We start from the raw sequence: 11,519 nt of genomic DNA, 5'->3' as shown, positions 1-11,519 counted from the left end.
CATACACTCAATTAGTATTTGGTAGCATTGCCTTTAAATTGTTTAACTTGGGTCAAACGTTTCGGGTAGCCTTCCACAAGCTTCCCACAATAAGTTGGGGGAACTTTGGCCCATTCCTCCTGATAGGGCTGGTGTAACTGAGTCAGGTTTGTAGGCCTCCTTGCTCGCACACACTTTTTCAGTTCTACCCACAAATGTTATATTGGTTTGAGGTCAGGGCTTTGTGATGGCAACTCCAATACCTTGACTTTGTTGTCCTTAAGCAATTTTGCCACAACTTTGGAAGTATGCTTGGGGTCATTGTCCATTTGGAAGACCCATTTTCCTGACTGATGTCTTGATATGTTGCTTCAATACATCTACATAATTTCCCTTCTTCATGATGCCATTTATTTTGTGAAGTGCACCAGCCCCTCCTGCAGCAAATGAACACCATTCCCACAGTTGGGATGGTGTCCTTCGGCTTGCAATCCTCCCTCTTTTTCCTCCAAACATAGCGATGGTCATTATGGCAAAACAGTTCTATTTTTGTTTCATCAGACCAGAGGACATTTCTCCAAAAAGTACGATCTATGTCCACATGTGCAGTTGCAAACCGTAGTCTGGCTTTTTTTTATTGGCGATTTTGGAGCAGTGGCTTCTTCCTTGCTGAGTGGCCTTTCAGGTTATGTCGATATTGGACTCGTTTTACTGTGGATATAGATACTTTTGTATCTGTTTCCTCCAGCATCTTCACAAGGTCCTTTGCTGTTGTTCTGGGATTGATTTGCACTTTTCGCACCAAAGAATGTTCATCTCTAGGAGACAGAACGCGTCTCCTTCCTAAGCGGTATAATGGCTGGGTGGTCCCATGGTGTTTATACTTGCGTACTATTGTTTGTACAGATGAACGTGGTACCTTCAGGCGTTTGGAAATTGCTCCCAAGGATGAACCAGACTTGTGGAGGTCTACATTTTTTTTTTTCTGAGGTCTTGGCTGATTTCTTTTGATTTTCCCATGATGTCAAGCAAAGAGGCACTGAGTTTGAAGGTAGGCTTTGAAATACATCCACAGGTACACCCACAATTGTCTCAAATGATGTCAATCAGCCTATCAGAAGCTTCTAAAGCCGTTAGATAATTTCTGGAATTTTCAAAGCTGTTTAAAGGCACAGTCAACTTAGTGTATGTAAACTTCTGACCCACTGGAATTGTGATACAGTGAATTATAAGTTAAATAATCTGTCTGTAAACAATTGTTGGAAAAACTACTTGTGTCATGCACAAAGTAGAGGTCCTAACCGACTTGACAAAACTATAGTTTGTTAACAAGAAATTTGTGGAGTGGTTCAAAAATGAATTTTAATGACTCCAACCTAAGTGTATCTAAACGTCCGACTTCAACTGCAAATGGTTGGGTGTCGGTGACCTGTGGCTCCCCTCCAGGTCACAACAGGGTTGGATTTCCAGTTCACTGTGTAGGCAAAGAGTGGGATTCAAGAAATGCTTGTGATGATTAGAATTACTACCATTTCTTGAATCCTATTCCTTGCCCCTGTGGTGACCCGGAAATCCATAACTTGTCAGTAGCCTCAATAAATCAATTCAGGAATGAGCTATAAGACACTCACCAAGAGAAGCCCTCTAAATATTTTCTGTTCCTGCAATGGGTGATGTTTTACCACAAATGTAACACAATATAAAACTAGTGGTGTTGTATAATGCACTTCCTCCTACCCTCCATCCCCAGTCAACCTCCTGGACTTTAGACTTGCAAACATGTTCATGTTGCATATGTAACTGAGAGCAGATATGTGACAATTTGTCAATAACTTGAGATAATAATTTTCCCTACCTTGACTCTCACAAGTACTTTTTCCTGGCCAGATCACAAACCCTGGTAGAGGAGGAGAGTCTGCCATTTAAATGACTAAGAGCATGTTGGAATCCTTTGAAGATATGCTCTAAACTAGAACTTTATGCCTTTTAGGCTCGCTTCGAGGCAAGCAACACTGAAGCATGCAATTGAGCACCAGCTGTTCTGGATGACTGTGTGATAATGCTCTTGGTAGCCGATGTGAGAAAGACCTTTAAACAGGTCCACATTCACAAAGCCACGGAGCCAGACGGATTACCAGGATGTGTACTCAAAGCATGCACGGACCAACTGGCAAGTGTCTTCACTGACATTTTCAACCTGTCCCTGACCGAGTCTGTAATTCTTACATGTTTCAAGCAAGCCACCATAGTCCCTGTGCCCAAGAAAGCAAAGGTAGCCTGCCTACATGACTACTGCCCTGTAGCACTCATGTCGGTAGTCATGAAGTGCTTTGAAAGGCTGGTCATGGCTCACATCAACAGCATCCTCCCGGATACCCAAGACCCACTCAAATTCGCATACCGCCCCAACAGATCCACAGATGACACAATCTCAATCGCACTCCACACTGCCCTTTCCCACATGGACAAAAGGAACACCTATGTGAGAATGCTGTTCATTGACTACAGCTCAGCGTTCAACCCTGGGACTAAACATCTCCCTCTGCAACTGGATCCTAGACTTCCTGACGAGGCACCACCAGGTGGTAAGGGTAGGCAACAACACGTCTGCCACGCTGATCCTCAACACGGGGGCCTCTCAGGGGTGTGTACTTAGTCCCCTCCTGTACTCCCTGTTCACCGACAACTGCATGGCCAAACACAACTCCAACACCATCATTAAGTTTGCTGATGACACAACAGTGGTAGGCCTGATCACCGACAACGATGTGACAGCCTACAGTAGGTCAGAAACCTGACAGTGTGGTGCAAGGACAACAACCTATCCCTCAATGTGATGAAGACAAAGGAGATGATTGTAGACTACAGGAAAAGGAGGAGCGGTTGCATCACCGCCTGGTATGGCAACTGCTCTGCATCTGACCGTTAGGTGCTGCAGAGGGTAGTGGCCCCAGTACATCACTGGGGCCAACCTTCCTGCCATCCAGGACCTATATAATAGGCGGTGTCAGAGGGAAGCCCATAAAATTGTCAAAGACTCCAGTCACCCAAGTCATAGACTGTTTTCTCTGCTACCGCATGGCAAGTGGTACCGGAGCGCCAAATCTAGGACCAAAAGTCTCCTTAACAGCTTCTACCCCCAAGCCATAAGACTGCTGAACAATGAATCAAATGGCCACCAGACTATTCACATTGACACTCTCCCCTCCATTTGTTTTGTACACTGCTGATACTCGCTGTTTATTATCTATGCATAGTTACTTCACCCCTACCTACATGTACACTGCTGCTACTCGCTGTTTATTATCTATGCATAGTTACTTCACCCCTACCTACATGTACACTGCTGCTACTCGCTGTTTATTATCTATCCATAGTCACTTCACCCCTACCTACATGTACACTGCTGCTACTCGCTGTTTATTATCTATGCATAGTCACTTCACCCCTACCTACATGTACACTGCTGCTACTCGCTGTTTATTATCTATGCATAGTCACTTCACCCCTACCTACATGTACACTGATGCTACTCGCTGTTTATTATCTATACATAGTCACTTCACCCCTACCTACATGTACACTGCTGCTACTCGCTGTTTATTATCTATACATAGTCACTTCACCCCTACCTACATGTACACTGCTGCTACTCGCTGTTTATTATCTATGCATAGTCACTTCACCCCTACCTACATGTACACTGATGCTACTCGCTGTTTATTATCTATGCATAGTCACTTCACCCCTACCTACATGTACACTGCTGCTACTCGCTGTTTATTATCTATGCATAGTCACTTCACCCCTACCTACATGTACACTGATGCTACTCGCTGTTTATTATCTATACATAGTCACTTCACCCCTACCTACATGTACACTGATGCTACTCGCTGTTTATTATCTATACATAGTCACTTCACCCCTACCTACATGTACACTGATGCTACTCGCTGTTTATTATCTATACATAGTCACTTCACCCCTACCTACATGTACACTGATGCTACTCGCTGTTTATTATCTATACATAGTCACTTCACCCCTACCTACATGTACACTGATGCTACTCGCTGTTTATTATCTATGCATAGTCACTTCACCCCTACCTACATGTACACTGCTGCTACTCGCTGTTTATTATCTATGCATAGTCACTTCACCCCTACCTACATGTACACTGATGCTACTCGCTGTTTATTATCTATACATAGTCACTTCACCCCTACCTACATGTACACTGATGCTACTCGCTGTTTATTATCTATGCATAGTCACTTTACTCCTACCTACATGTACACTGCTGCTACTCACTGTTTATTATCTATCCATAGTCACTTCACCCCTACCTACATGTACACTGCTGATACTCGCTGTTTATTATCTATACATAGTCACTTCACCCCCTACCTACATGTACAAATTACTTTACTGACTTTATTGTCCCCATGGGAAAATTTTGTTGCAGTGTCATGTACACGTTTAAAATGGCGTTTAAATGCAAAACAAATTGACAATACAACTTTCATAACAGTTACATACCAATAAAAAGAGACTGGCCTGCTGGCCTTACTGGGTCGATAGGAACATTAATCCGAGCTATTTAGGAGGGATATCACACCTGGTACAAATGATTGTCTGGTTCTGTTTTTCCTGCCAATGGGTGCCCTATACCTGCGCCCAGAGGGGAGTAGTTCAAAGTCCGGGGAAAGGGGGTGGCTTGGGTCTAAAATTATTTTGTGAGCCTTGTGGAGGGCCCTGACCTTAAAGATCTCATCCAGGCCTGTCTGTTTGATTCCATGTACCTTGCTTGCTGATAATCCTTCTCAGCATATTTCTCTGGCTGACAGTGGCATTGCAAACAACACAAAAAGTTAAAATACTCTCATTGAAAGATTTGTAAAACAGAGTCAGTATAGTACAATTAACATGAAAAGATCCCAGCCTTTTGAGAAAGTACAGTCTCTGTTGACTCTTTTAGTAGATCAGGTCTGTGCATTTACTCTACTGAAGTTTATTGTCCAAGAGAACACCCAGATATTTGTATTCCTCTACAATCTCTATGTTCTGACATCTGATAGATGTTGCAGAGGTAGGTGTTGAACACTTCCTGAAGTCTATGCACATCTCTTTGATCTTATTAGTATTGAGGACCAAGTGTGATTCGTCACACCGCTCTACAAAGTAATTTAGGACCGGGCCATGATGTTCCTCGTCATCATGCAACAGGCGGATCAAGGCAGTGTCATCAGCGAACTGAAACGAGGTGTCTGTCGGGATGGGAACTAGTACGACTATAAGATGTACAGGAGTGGGGACAAAACACATCACTGAGGAGAGCCTGTGTTGGTGGTGCGTATGTCCGACACGTGGGGATTACAACAACACATTTACAGGACTTTGAGAATCATATTAATTGAAAGAGAAGATGTGAGAGGCTACACTGACACAGGTTTCACAACCGCAAAATTATAGAGAGCTTCACCAACCAGGAATAGCCAGTGACTATCAGTTAGCATCCAAATGTAGACAGTGCCGGGACAGTATTGACCATGGGCTTGTAGATTAGACTTGCCCTCTTACATTTACTCAATGACTTCCATCACGTTACACACACACAACACCACTTTCATAGGATTTGAATAATGTAACAGGGCAAATTACTTGTATGTTGTTGTTGCCTCAGTGGGATTCCATTAGAATGGGATGAGTGGTTGGAGGATGGTTGTCTCAGTATCTTTTGTCAGTGGAGCCGAGGACAGCGGGCAGGAGTAGTTCACAGCCGAAGGAGCGATACCCACTTCTTCTCTCTCTCTATCCTTAGTAAAGTCTATTAGAGTTGCTTCCGTGCAATGAATCCTTCCTTTGGTCTCAGATAGATAGATTGCGAACTCAGTTGGTCTTGAAGGCAATAAAAGTTGGAAAAGTTGATCGGTGTTCGGTTGCCAAGCAGATTGGATCGCTCAGTTCAACTTGGTGTGGCCGCACCGCAAAGAAACTTGATCTGACATCTGGCTGGACAGGGCATCACGGAACCCTGTTGGTTCTAAGAATTCACCACATTTAGGTTCAGTGAGATAAATCTGAGATTTCACCGTAAGTGTTTACAGAATGTTCCTTCTGTACAAAAACAGTTTAACAGTCCTGATGATGTAATATGAGCCTGTAGGTGCCAAACATAATTTGGGTAAAATCCATACATTTTGATGTTACAGCAAAATACCATTATACCCATTTTAATGACATAGGAAAGGAGAAGGAAAATATCACTGGATGATTCAAGGTTATATCAACATGTCATGAGTCCTTCAGTTTGAAACATTGTCTGGAAAACATGTTTTAATGTCATTTGCGCTATTGGTGACATTTTCTCTTTGTTATAAAGAGTAGGAAAAAACAGTTCCTGACTTCTCTCCTCTTGGGATACACATCCCCAGTACTCAAAAACCTGGCTGGTCGTTTACTCAGTACCACATGCAGATCACACAATGGTCTGCTGACTTGCCGAAGGTGTCTGTTTTCTGTCTGCTGACCCCCCTCAGGGCCATCTCAGAGTCGTAAAAGGCGAAAGGAAGAGCAGTTTGTTTCCTCTCGTGATGGCTTGCAAAGGAGGACGCCATCACTAACAGAACTGTAAGTCTTGGCCTGGAATGTGGACTCACCCACAAACAAAGGTGCATGGTTACTTCGTGGGCTCTCGTTACAACATGATGCAACTTCATGGAAGCTAAGCACCCTGTCATCTTGAATCATTTCCTGACCTAAACTGTGAATGGAGAGACACAAGCGACTGCAACCTATGACAGATAGGACATTTAGCTTTCAAATATCATTTAGACACAGTTTGGCACCTACAAGCAAATCATTGACACTTGAAATAGATCCAATGTTCATGAATCTCCCATGAACTACAAAGGACATCCTTTCAGTTATGTCATTCAGGGGGAAACTCTATCTTAAAAGCTTTAAATGAGAGTGAATCCCTTAACCTCTTGCTCCTACCTGGCACGCAGGCGTCCCATCTAGAGCTCTGGAAATGCAAATGCACTACACTAAATGCTAATAGTATTAGTTAAAACTCAAACGTTCATTAAAATACACATGCAGGGTATTGAATTAAAGCTACACTCGTTGTGAATCCAGGCAACAAGTCAGATTTTTAAAATGCTTTTCGGCGAAAGCATGAGAAGCTATTATCTGATAGCATGTAAACAAAATAATTAGCATATTCGGCGCTACACAAAAACCGCACAATAAAATATAAAACATTCATTACCTTTGACCATCTTCTTTGTTGGCACTCCTAGATGTCCCATAATCACTATTGGGTCTTTTTTTCGATTAAATCGTTCCATATATAGCCTAGATATCGTTCTATGTAGACTGTGTGATAAACGAAAAAAAATAGCGTTTCATAACGTAACGTCATTTTTTAAAATTCAAAAAGTCGACGATAAACTTTCACAAAACACTTCGAAATACTTTTGTAATGCAACTTTAGGTATTAGTACACGTTAATAAGCGATAAAATTAATCAGGAGGCGATGTAAATTCTATAGGTGTCGTCTGGCAGCACGGCTGGCCATTGGATGTATACAGAGAGCTAACATTAATAATATTTTTTATGTATTTTTTTATTTCACCTTTATTTAACCAGGTAGGCAAGTTGAGAACAATTTCTCATTTACAATTGCGACCTGGCCAAGATAAAGCAAAGCAGTTCGACACATACAACAACACAGAGTTACACATGGAGTAAAACAAACATACAGTAGAAAAATAAGTCTATATACAATGTGAGCAAATGAGGTAAAGGCAAAAAAAAAGGCCATGGTGGTGAAGTAAATACAATATAGCAAGTAAAACACTGGAATGGTAGACTTGCAGTGGAAGAATGTGCAAAGTAGAAATATAAATAATAAATAAATAAATACAGTAGGGGAAGGGGTAGTTGTTTGAGCTAAATTATAGATGGGCTATGTACAGGTGCAGTAATCTGTAAACTGCTCTGACAGCTGGTGCTTAAAGCTAGTGAGGGAGATACAGTGGGGCAAAAAAGTATTTAGTCAGCCACCAATTGTGCAAGTTCTCCCACTTAAAAAGATGAGAGAGGCCTGTAATTTGCATCATAGGTACGCTTCAACTATGACAGACAAAATTAGAGAAAAAATATCCAGAAAATCACATTGTAGGATTTTTTATGAATTTATTTGCAAATTATGGTGGAAAATAAGTATTTGGTCACCTACAAACAAGCAAGATTTCTGGCTCTCACAGACCTGTAACTTCTTCTTTAAGAGGATATTCTGTCCTCCACTCGTTACCTGTATTAATGACACCTGTTTGAACTTGTTATCAGTATAAAAGACACCTGTCCACAACCTCAAACAGTCACACTCCAAACTTCACTATGGCCAAGACCAAAGAGCTGTCAAAGGACACCAGAAACAAAATTGTAGACCTGCACCAGGCTGAGAAGACTGAATCTGCAATAGGCAAGCAGCTTGGTTTGAAGAAAACAACTGTGGGAACAATTATTAGGAAATGGAAGACATACATTTCCAATCTTCACAGTAGGTATGGTGTTCTTTGGATGCAACTCAGCATTCTTTGTCCTCCAAACACGACGAGTTGAGTTTCTACCAAAAAGTTATATTTTGGTTTCATCTGACCATATGACATTCTCCCAATCCTCTTCTGGATCATCCAAATGCTCTCTAGCAAACTTCAGACGGCCTGGACATGTACTGGCTTAAGCAGGGGGACACGTCTGGCACTGCAGGATTTGAGTCCCTGGCGACGTAGTGTGTTACTGATGGTAACCAAGCTACTTACCTATTGCAGATTCAGTCTTCCCAGCCTGGTGCATGTCTACAATTTTGTTTCTGGTGTCCTTTGACAGCTCTTTGGTCTTGGCCATAGTGAAGTTTGGAGTGTGACTGGTTGTGGACAGGTGTCTTTATACTGATAACAAGTTCAAACAAGTGCCATTAATACAGGTAACGAGTGGAGGACAGAGGAGCCTCTTAAAGAAGAAGTTACAGGTCTGTGAGAGCCAGAAATCTTGCTTGTTTGTAGGTGACCAAATACTTATTTTCCACCATAATTTGCAAATAAATTCATAAAAAATCCTACAATGTGATTTTCTGGATATTTTTTCTCTCATTTTGTCTGTCATAGTTGAAGAGTACTTATGATGCAAATTACAGGCCTCTCTCATCTTTTTAAGTGGGAGAACTTGCACAATTGGTGGCTGACTACATACTTTTTTGCCCCACTGTAAGTGTTTCCAGTTCCAGAGATTTTTGTAGTTCGTTCCAGTCATTGGCAGCAGAGAACTGGAAGCATGCATGTCAATGTCTCCTGGCTCAAAATGGAGGAGAAATTGACTTCATCACTACTTGTATTTGTGAGAGGTTTTGATATATTGAATGCACCGAGCTGCCTGTTTGAACTACTGGCACACAGCTCGGACACCCATGCATACCCCACAAGACATGCCACCAGGGGTCTCTTCACAGCCCCCAAGTCCAGAACAGACTATGGGAGGCTCACAATACTACAAAGAGCCATGACTGCATGGAAATCTATTCCACATCAAGTAACTGATGCAAGCAATAACATTTGATTTAAAAAACAGATAAAAATAGACCTTATGGACCAGCGGGGACTGTGAAGCAACACAAACATAGGCACAGACACATGCATACACATACATAGACGTACACATGGATTTTGTGTTGTAGATAGGTGGTAGTGGAGTAGGGGCCTGAGGGCAAACACTTACTGTGTTGTGAAATCTGTTGTGAATGTATTGTAATAATTTTGCTGGACCCCAGGAACAGTTGCCTGCTGCCTGGCAGCACCTACTGGGGATCCAAAATACATACAAATACAAAAACTATCATGTTTTTAATGGAGCGGATTCAAACACTTTTTAAAAGGAACTTACACCACACCTGTACATACTGGAGTGTGGTCTTCAGTTTTGGACTCTGTATAGCCTTCCTGGGACCCACCATATTGTACTTGCAATGTCAAACACAGTCTACACGGAGTCAGATCACCTTGGTGTTCTTCTCCCAGCAGTTCTGCCTGCTCATCGGCAGCTCTATCGGAGGGGTCTTCAAGAAAACGTGAGTGACTATTCAAACAGTCCTCTGATCCCCGTGTGAAGCATTTTATGGAGATCCAGCCCGGTGAATACATCTTAGATTATACAAGAAGAGCCTATTTCTGCTCACACAGTAGTCATCTTGACAAGGACTTGGGCACAACTGTGCTAGTTGAATTCTCTCAAAAAATTCTCACAAAAAATATGGCTGTTATTTGAGATTGAAGCTCAGGGAATGCATCAGAAAATTTGGGAATTACCTCTGTAGCCTATTGTATTCATAGTGAGGCCCTAGTCAGCATACTTTGCACAATTCAATCATAGTGTTGGCTAACATCGTGTTCAATGTTTGATCCATTCAAACCTATAGTATGTGTGTATGTTATCTCTAGTAAGATAATAGCGCCCCCCCCTCGCAACAAAGGTTGTTTGTTCAGTGCTCTAGCTGCCCTGTTTTTGTCCTTGCTACTTATCTCTGTAATATTTGCCATCATCCCCATTCTGCCATAATATGCTGCTGTTGGATATCGCCATGGCTGTGTCCGGTTTGGCCATGTGCATCATTGACACCAATGGCAATATCCAGGTTGTCGCCATCTATCAGACGGACTCGGCTGTCTTTCGCCAGGTGAGAGAAGTAACTATGCCCAGTTCAGTTGAGTATTTTGAGCATATTTTTTCCCGTACATCACAATTTCTTGTTTTTGCAGGCCCTACACTTCTTCATTGTGTTTGGGGCGCTGGTGAGCCCTCTGATTGTGGATCCCTCCCTGTCCAGGACAGGCTGCAGGATTGGGAACATGACAGAGAATGTGATAGAGATCATGCACCACTTTAGGAACACACTGAATGGTCCTGTTCATGACCGATTGCCTTGTTCTGTTAAAACTATGCAGCCTGGTCCATATTAGTGTATGTATAAAGCAATGGATTAATCTGTGGACTTCCACGTTCTATTCCCAGGGTGCATATGCAGGCTTTGTGTACACATATGCAGTGTCTCCGGTCCCCCATGTCTCTACCAAATAAGACCGCGGGATACCTGGCTAGTACAAGCATTTCGCTACACCTGCAATAACATCTGCTAAACATGTGTATGTGATCAATAACATTAGATTTCATTTAGTATCTCGGTGGCAGCCATCACTGCAGGATGTCTGGTGTCCATCCCTCTCACTGTGCGCTTCCAGCCCATTCGACTGCTCATGATCAATCTGGTAATGCAAATGATAGATAGAACCCTTTATTGATCACCAAGAGAAATTTATTAACATTAATTGAGGGATGTAATTAGAACTTCATTATATTTTCATTACAATACATTTTAATAATTGAACACGAGTCACTTTAATAATGTTTAAATAATGTTTACATACTGCTTTACTAATCTTATATGTATATACTGTATTCTATTCTACTGTAT

The sequence above is a fragment of the Oncorhynchus nerka genome, linkage group LG20 (assembly GCF_034236695.1).
Source record: "Oncorhynchus nerka isolate Pitt River linkage group LG20, Oner_Uvic_2.0, whole genome shotgun sequence".
Classification (NCBI taxonomy): Eukaryota; Metazoa; Chordata; class Actinopteri; order Salmoniformes; family Salmonidae; genus Oncorhynchus; species Oncorhynchus nerka.
The sequence above is the reverse complement of the archived record's forward strand: the minus strand, read 5'-3'. Positions refer to the sequence as shown.